Source organism: Ctenopharyngodon idella, chromosome 18, assembly GCF_019924925.1.
Source record: "Ctenopharyngodon idella isolate HZGC_01 chromosome 18, HZGC01, whole genome shotgun sequence".
In the NCBI taxonomy this organism is placed as follows: Eukaryota; Metazoa; Chordata; class Actinopteri; order Cypriniformes; family Xenocyprididae; genus Ctenopharyngodon; species Ctenopharyngodon idella.
The window spans coordinates 156,840-165,116 of NC_067237.1; the positions used below are offsets into that span (position 1 = coordinate 156,840).

The 8,277-nt window shown below is 40.4% G+C and overlaps 8 non-coding genes across 8 annotated transcripts; all 8 read left to right on the plus strand.

Annotated features, from left to right (window-relative positions):
• The first annotated feature begins 38 nt into the window (after positions 1 to 38).
• Positions 39 to 110, plus strand: trnaw-cca (transfer RNA tryptophan (anticodon CCA)). Its single transcript has one exon. It is a non-coding gene; the product is annotated as a tRNA-Trp (tRNA).
• Positions 111 to 354: 244 nt separating this feature from the next.
• On the plus strand, positions 355 to 426 carry trnaw-cca (transfer RNA tryptophan (anticodon CCA)). The gene has a single exon. It is a non-coding gene; the product is annotated as a tRNA-Trp (tRNA).
• Positions 427 to 1,559: 1,133 nt separating this feature from the next.
• Positions 1,560 to 1,631, plus strand: trnaw-cca (transfer RNA tryptophan (anticodon CCA)). Its single transcript has one exon. It is a non-coding gene; the product is annotated as a tRNA-Trp (tRNA).
• Positions 1,632 to 1,717: 86 nt separating this feature from the next.
• Positions 1,718 to 1,789, plus strand: trnaw-cca (transfer RNA tryptophan (anticodon CCA)). The gene has a single exon. It is a non-coding gene; the product is annotated as a tRNA-Trp (tRNA).
• A 403-nt stretch (positions 1,790 to 2,192) lies between these two features.
• trnaw-cca (transfer RNA tryptophan (anticodon CCA)) lies at positions 2,193 to 2,264 on the plus strand. The gene has a single exon. It is a non-coding gene; the product is annotated as a tRNA-Trp (tRNA).
• Positions 2,265 to 3,294: 1,030 nt separating this feature from the next.
• trnaw-cca (transfer RNA tryptophan (anticodon CCA)) lies at positions 3,295 to 3,366 on the plus strand. Its single transcript has one exon. It is a non-coding gene; the product is annotated as a tRNA-Trp (tRNA).
• Positions 3,367 to 4,398: 1,032 nt separating this feature from the next.
• Positions 4,399 to 4,470, plus strand: trnaw-cca (transfer RNA tryptophan (anticodon CCA)). Its single transcript has one exon. It is a non-coding gene; the product is annotated as a tRNA-Trp (tRNA).
• Positions 4,471 to 5,562: 1,092 nt separating this feature from the next.
• Positions 5,563 to 5,634, plus strand: trnaw-cca (transfer RNA tryptophan (anticodon CCA)). Its single transcript has one exon. It is a non-coding gene; the product is annotated as a tRNA-Trp (tRNA).
• Positions 5,635 to 8,277: the final 2,643 nt, after the last annotated feature.

Below are 8,277 nucleotides of genomic sequence, written 5' to 3' on the forward strand. Positions count from 1 at the left end.
GTTGTAAAAATTAACTGAGCAAAACATTGGACAACCGGGACCTCGTGGCGCAACGGTAGCGCGTCTGACTCCAGATCAGAAGGTTGCGTGTTCAAATCACGTCGGGGTCAGATTTCTTTCCACATTTGCTCTGCTGTTCCAGTTCATGAAAAAAAAAAGTTGTAAAAATTAGCTGAGCAAAACATTGGACAACCAGGACCTCGTTGCGGAGCAGTAGCGCGTCTGACTCCAGATCAGAAGGTTGCGTGTTCAAATCACGTCAGGGTCAGCTTTCTTATCACATTTACTCTTCTGTTCAAGTTCATGAAACAATCAAGTTGTAAAAATTAGCTGAGCTAAATGTGAGATAACCAGGACCTAGTGGCGCAACGGTAGCGCGTCTGACTCCAGATCAGAAGGTTGCGTGTTCAAATCACATCGGGGTCAGCTTTCTTATCACATTTACTCTTCTGTTCCAGTTCAGGAAACAGTCTAGTTGTAAAAATTAGCTGAGCAAAATGTGAGATTACCTGGACCTCGTTGCAGAGCATTAGCGTGTCTGACTCCCGATCAGAAGGTTGCGTGTTCAAATCACATCGGGGTCGGGTTTCTTTTCACATTTACTCTGCTGTTCAAGTTCAGGAAACAATTAAGTTGTAAAAATTAGCTGAGCAAAATATGAGATAACCAGGACCTCATAGCGCGTCAGTCTCCAGATGAGAAGGTTGTATGTTCAAATCACGTTGGGGTCAGAGTTCTTTCCACTTTTACTCTACTGTTCGAGTTCATGAAACAATCAAGTTCAGAAGGTTGCGTGTTCAAATCACGTTGGGGTAAGATTTTTTTTACACTTTTACTCTGTTGTTCGAGTTCTGGACACAATCTAGTTGTAAAAATTAGCTGAGCAAAACATTGGACAACCAGGACCTCGTCGCGGAGCAGTAGCGCGTCTGAGTCCAGATCAGAAGGTTGCGTGTTCAAATCACGTCGGGGTCAGATTTCTTTCCACTCTTACTCTGTTGTTCGAGTTCATGAAACAATGTAGGTGTAAAAATTAGCTGAGCTAAATGCGAGATAACCAGGACCTCGTTGCAGAGCATTAGCGCGTCTGACTCCAGATCAGAAGTTTGCGTGTTCAAATCACATCGGGGTCAGATTTCTTTCCACTCTTACTCTGTTCTTCGAGTTCATGAAACAATCTAGTTGTAAAAATTAGCTGTTCAAATCATTGCGTGTTCAAATCACGTCGGGGTCAGTTTTCTTTCCACTCTTACTCTGTTGTTCGAGTTCATGAAACAATGTAGGTGTAAAAATTAGCTGAGCAAAATATCAAACAGATTCATTTTCACATTTACTTTGCTGTTCCAGTTCAGGAAACGATCTAGTTGTAAACATTAGCTGAGCAAAACGTGAGATAACCAGGACCTCGTTGCAGAGCATTAGCGCGTCTGACTCCCGATCAGAAGGTTGCGTGTTCAAATCACGTCGGGGTCAGAGATCTTTCCACATTTACTTTGCTGTTCCAGTTCAGGAAACAATCTAGTTGTAAAAATTAACTGAGCAAAACATTGGACAACCGGGACCTCGTGGCGCAACGGTAGCGCGTCTGACTCCAGATCAGAAGGTTGCGTGTTCAAATCACGTCAGGGTCAGAGATCTTTCCACATTTACTTTGCTGTTCCAGTTCAGGAAACAATCTAGTTGTAAAAATTAACTGAGCAAAACATTGGACAACCGGGACCTCGTGGCGCAACGGTAGCGCGTCTGACTCCAGATCAGAAGGTTGCGTGTTCAAATCACGTTGGGGTCAGATTTCTTTCCACATTTGCTCTGCTGTTCCAGTTCATGAAAAAAAAAAAGTTGTAAAAATTAGCTGAGCAAAACATTGGACAACCAGGACCTTGTTGCGGAGCAGTAGCGCGTCTGACTCCAGATCAGAAGGTTGCGTGTTCAAATCACTTCAGGGTCAGATTTCTTTCCACATTTATTCTGCTGTTCCAGTTCAGGAAACAATCAAGTTGTAAAAATTAGCTGAGCTAAAACTGAGATAACCAGGACCTCGTTGCAGAGCATTAGCGCGTCTGACTCCAGATCAGAAGGTTGCGTGTTCAAATCACGTTGGGGTCAGCTTTCTTATCACATTTACTCTTCTGTTCAAGTTCATGAAACAATCAAGTTGTAAAAATTAGCTGAGCTAAATGTGAGACAACCAGGACCTCGTGGCGCAACGGTAGCGCGTCTGACTCCAGATCAGAAGGTTGCGTGTTCAAATCACGTCGGTGTCAGAGTTCTTTCCACTTTCCTCTTCTTTTCAAGTTCATGAAACAATCAAGTTGTAAAAATTAGCTGAGCAAAATATCAAACAGATTTCTTTTCACATTTACTCTGCTGTTCCAGTTCAGGAAACAGTCTAGTTGTAAAAATTAGCTGAGCAAAATGTGAGATTACCTGGACCTCGTTGCAGAGCATTAGCGTGTCTGACTCCCGATCAGAAGGTTGCGTGTTCAAATCACATCGGGGTCGGGTTTCTTTTCACATTTACTCTGCTGTTCAAGTTCAGGAAACAATTAAGTTGTAAAAATTAGCTGAGCAAAATATGAGATAACCAGGACCTCATAGCACGTCAGTCTCCAGATGAGAAGGTTGTATGTTCAAATCACGTTGGGGTCAGAGTTCTTTCCACTTTTACTCTACTGTTCGAGTTCATGAAACAATCAAGTTCAGAAGGTTGCGTGTTCAAATCACGTTGGGGTAAGATTTTTTTTACACTTTTACTCTGTAGTTCGAGTTCTGGACACAATCTAGTTGTAAAAATTAGCTGAGCAAAACATTGGACAACCAGGACCTCGTCGCGGAGCAGTAGCGCGTCTGAGTCCAGATCAGAAGGTTGCGTGTTCAAATCACGTCGGGGTCAGATTTCTTTCCACATTTATTCTGCTGTTCCAGTTCAGGAAACAATCAAGTTGTAAAAATTAGCTGAGCAAAATATGAAATAACCAGGACCTCATAGAGCGTTAGACTCCAGATCAAAAGGTTGCGTGTTCAAATCACGTCGGGGTCAGATTTCTTTTCACATTTACTCTGCTGTTCGAGTTCATGAAACAATCAGATCAGAAGGTTGCATGTTCAAATCACATTGGGGTCAGAGTTCTTTCCACTCTTACTCTGCTGTTCGAGTTCATGAAACAATCAGATCAGAAGGTTGCATGTTCAAATCACATTGGGGTCAGATTTCTTTCCACTCTTACTCTGTTCTTCGAGTTCATGAAACAATCTAGTTGTAAAAATTAGCAGAGCAAATCATTTGACACCCTGGGCCTCGTGGCGCAACAGTAGCGCGTCTGACTCCAGATCAGAAGGTTGCGTGTTCAAATCACATCGGGGTCAGATTTCTTTTCACATTTACTCTGCTGTTCCAGTTCAGGAACCAATGTAGTTGTAAAAATTAGCTGAGCAAAGCATGAGATGACCAGGACCTTGTGGCGGTAGCGCGTCTGACTCCAGATCAGAAGGTTGCGTGTTCAAGTCACGTCGGGGTCAGATTTCTTTTCACATTTACCCTACTTTTCAAGTTCATGAAACAATCAAGTTGTAAAAATTAGCTGAGCTAAATATGAGATAAACAGGACCTCGTTGCAGAGCAGTAACTCCAGATCAGAAGGTTGTGTTCAAATCATGTCGGGGTCAGATTTCTTTCCACTCTTACTCTGCTGTTCGAGTTCATGAATCAATCAGATCAGAAGGTTGCGTGTTCAAATCACGCTGGGGTAAGATTTTTTTTTTTACACTTTTACTCTGCTGTTCGAGTTCTTGACACAATCTAGTTGTAAAAATTAGCTAAGCAAAACATTGGACAACCAGGACCTCGTTGCGGAGCATTAGCGCGTCTGACTCCCGATCAGAAGGTTGCGTGTTCAAATCACGTCGGGGTCGGGTTTCTTTTCACATTTACTCTGCTGTTCAAGTTCAGGAAACAATCTAGTTGTAAAAATTAGCTGAGCAAAGCATTTGAAAACCTGGTCCTCGTGGCGCAACGGTAGCGCGTGTGAGTCCAGATCAGAAGGTTGCGTGTTCAAATCACGTTGGGGTCAGAGATCTTTCCACATTTACTTTGCTGTTCCAGTTCAGGAAACAATCTAGTTGTAAAAATTAGCTGAGCAAAATGTGAAATAAACAGGACCTTGTTGCAGAGCATTAGCGCGTCTGACTCCCGATCAGAAGGTTGCGTGTTCAAATCACGTCGGGGTCAGAGATCTTTCCACTCTTACTCTGCTGTTCGAGTTCATGAATCAATCAGATCAGAAGGTTGCGTGTTCAAATCACGTCGGGGTCAGATTTCTTTCCACTCTTACTCTGTTCTTCGAGTTCATGAAACAATCTAGTTGTAAAAATTAGCTGAGCAAATCATTTGACACCCTGGGCCTTGTGGTGCAACGGTAGCGCGTCTGACTCCAGATCAGAAGGTTGCGTGTTCAAATCACTTTAGGGTCAGATTTCTTTCCACGTTTACTCTGCTGTTCAAGTTCATGAAACAATCAAGTTGTAAAAATTAGCTGAGCTAAATGTGAGCTAGCCAGGACCTCGTGGCGCAATGGTAGCGCGTCTGACTGCAGATCAGAAGGTTGCGTGTTCAAGTCACGTCGGGGTCAGATTTCTTTTCACATTTACTCTGCTGTTCCAGTTCAGGAAACAACCTAGTTGTAAAAATTGACTGAGCAAAATATGACATAACCAGGGCCTCATAGAGCGTTAGACTCCAGATCAGAAGGTTGCGTGTTCAAATCACGTCGGGGTCAGAGTTTTTTCCACTTTTACTCTACTGTTTGCGTTCATGAAACAATCAAGTTGTAAAAATTAGCTGAGCAAAACATTGGACATCCAGGACCTTGTGGCGCAATAGTAGCGCATCTGACTTCAGATCAGTAGGTTGTGTGTTCAAATCTGGATAACCAGGACCTCATGGTGCAGCGATATGGTATAGCGCTCTGATTCCAGATCAGAAGTTTGCGTTTTCGAATCACATCGGGGTCAGATTTCTTTTCACATTTACTCTGCTGTTCAAGTTCATGAAACAATCAAGTTGTAAAAATTAGCTGATCTAAACATTGGACAACCAGGACCTTGTTGCGGAGCAGTAGCGCGTCTGACTCCAGATCAGAAGGTTGCGTGTTCAAATCACTTTAGGGTCAGATTTCTTTCCACGTTTACTCTGCTGTTCAAGTTCATGAAACAATCAAGTTGTAAAAATTAGCTGAGCTAAATGTGAGCTAGCCAGGACCTCGTGGCGCAATGGTAGCGCGTCTGACTGCAGATCAGAAGGTTGCGTGTTCAAATCACGTCGGGGTCAGAGTTCTTTCCTCTTCTTTTCAAGTTCATGAAACAATCAAGTTGTAAAAATTAGCTGAGCTAAACATTGGACAACCAGGACCTTGTTGCGGAGCAGTAGCGCGTCTGACTCCAGATCAGAAGGTTGCGTGTTCAAATCACGTCGGGGTCAGATTTCTTTTCACATTTACTCTGCTGTTCCAGTTCAGAAAACAATCTAGTTGTAAAAATTAGCTGAGCAAAACTTTGGACAATTAGGACCTCGTGGCACAATGGTAGCGCGTCTGACTCCAGATCAGAAGGTTGCGTGTTCAAATCACGACGGGGTCAGAGTTTTTTCCACTTGTACTCTACTGTTTGCGTTCATGAAACTATCAAGTTGTAAAAATTAGCTGAGCAAAACATTGGACATCCAGGACCTTGTGGCACAATAGTAGCGCATCTGACTTCAGATCAGAAGGTTGTGTGTTCAAATCTGGATAACCAGGACCTCATGGTGCAGCGATATGGTATAGCGCTCTGATTCCAGATCTGAAGGTTGTGTTTTCAAATCACATCGGGGTCAGATTTCTTTTCACATTTACTTTGCTGTTCCAGTTCAGGAAACAATCTAGTTGTAAAAAATTAGCTGAGCAAAACTTTGGACAACCAGGACCTCGTAGAGCAACGGTAGCGTGTCTGACTCCAGATCAGAAGGTTGTTTGTTTGTGAAAATCAGGAATCCTTATAGCTAGACCCTAGAACAAGTTCAGCAACAGATCATCTGACTCCAGATCAGAAGGTTGCGTGTTCAAATCACGTCGAGGTCAGGTTTGCACGTTATCCACTTTTCCTACCTAATGTATACAGTTTACCTTGGCTCTGCAGTACTTTTCATGATTAAACAGACCTGAACCAGCTAATCTAGGTCTTCTAGTTAACTAGATACTTTCAGCTGCTAAGTTGGGCATTTTTCATTACAACACGTCACTCATTAAAGTTGGAAAATTAACATGGAAGTAGCCTAAACAAAAGAAACGCGGTTGGGAACCCTCAAAGTGGTGTCTGTAACCAATAGGTGAAAATAGGCCTACCACATTTCCCATACTATATATGTTTTTTTTTTTTGTTTTTTTTTAAATCTTCTGAAACGTGCTGCAACTTATAGGCTATTCCAAAGTAACTTATATAATGCATGTAACATCAAATAAGACACTTTAAAGTAGACAAAGGTTTTCATAAACGTATTTCTCATGTCTGCGCTACAAGTATTCACTGTGTTTTGGTTCAATTTTGTGACGTGATCCAGAAAGCAGTTCAAGGAGACATCCTGTTTGCTTTCTTTATTTTACAAAAGCAAAACATTTAGTTGTTATTTTGAATGTATACAAAATAGACCCTTTACAGTTTTGAATGATGCTTTACTCTTATACTCTTGTATGACCAAAAAAGTATTTTTAAGTTGTTTCTGCTGCTGTAAGGAAAAAATCTAATCTCACGCATGCACACACAACATTTACTTGCCTCAAACAACTCAGTAGGTATTATTAGTATAATTATAATTATTGTTTTTGTTGTTACATTTAATTTATTGCCACACTTTAATATGTGAATTATATTATCAGAAAACTAAACACATTTAGCATCGTCAGGCTTTTGTTTGTGCTTAATGGATAAAACAACGGAGCAGCGCACTCAGGTTTATGGCTGCTGTAAATTTTTCCTGCCACAAGATGGCGCTGTTTTCAAAACTCTTGATGCTTTGGAACTTTTCCCGAAACATTTAGAGAAAAGCGTCAAAGATTTAAGAGGCTTCATTTCTCCATCCCTACTCAATAGTATTAGGCCATTTTGCAAATGTTTCAATCAAATTTAGCTGTTTTAGAGAGTGTTTACTAATTTTAAGACTGTTTTTAAACTATCTGTAATGTCATTTTTCATGTGTGAAAAAAAGCAACAAACTAAACTAGCCAATCAGATTTCTTTTCACCCATATCCACAACACACAAATGCACACTTTTATTCTCATTCTCTCTTGCTTCTTTTTAATATGTCATGGGTGTGTGCAGATAGATTTTAACACTCTATTTAAAAATTATGTAAAAATATTAATGAAAACTGCATTATTTAGTGCCCTCTCATGGTACGCACAGTGTGTACAGCTGTACAGCTGCAGGCGCCACTGCTAATGTTATTCCAAACACATTTTTGGGCATGTGAACTATGCTGTTTTATGTGGATATTGTGACACGAATGAAGTACAAAGCCTTGTTTACATAATAAATAATAGTTTAGCATTCAAACATGTGAATATGGAAACATTTGGATATGTGCTGAATGAGAAGCCCAAGTTTTACCCTGTGTGACATACTCGGGTGAAATTTATTTTTTGAAAAATAAGATAAATTATAAAATTGTGCTGTATTATTAAAAAGTGCATATTTACAGATGGGAACCATTTGCACCAATAAAACAAGCACATTGTGTTTATACTCCCACCCACATTAACTCTGGGTTTAATCACTGTTATACAGGTGCTGGTCATATAATTAGAATATCATCAAAAAGTTCATTTTTTTATTATAAATTATTTTTAAAAATGAAACTTTCATATATTCTAGATTCCCTACATGTAAAGTAAAACATTTCAAAAGTTTTTTTTTTTAAATTTTGATGATTAGAGCGTACAGCTCATGAAAGTCCAAAATCCAGTATTTCAAAATATTAGAATATTTCCTAAAATCAATCAAAAAATGGATTTGCAAAACAGAAAAGTTAAAGTTCTTTAAAGTATGTTCTTTTGTGCACTCAATACTTGATCGGCAGGACATATTACAGCAAATGACTTGCTCCTAGCCCAAATTACAGCATCAGTGAAGTGTGGCATGGAAGTGATCAGCCTGTGGCACTGCTGAGGCACTATTGAGCCTTCAGATCATCTGTATATTGTTGGATCGACTGTTTCTCATCTTTCTCTTGAAAATATCCCATAGA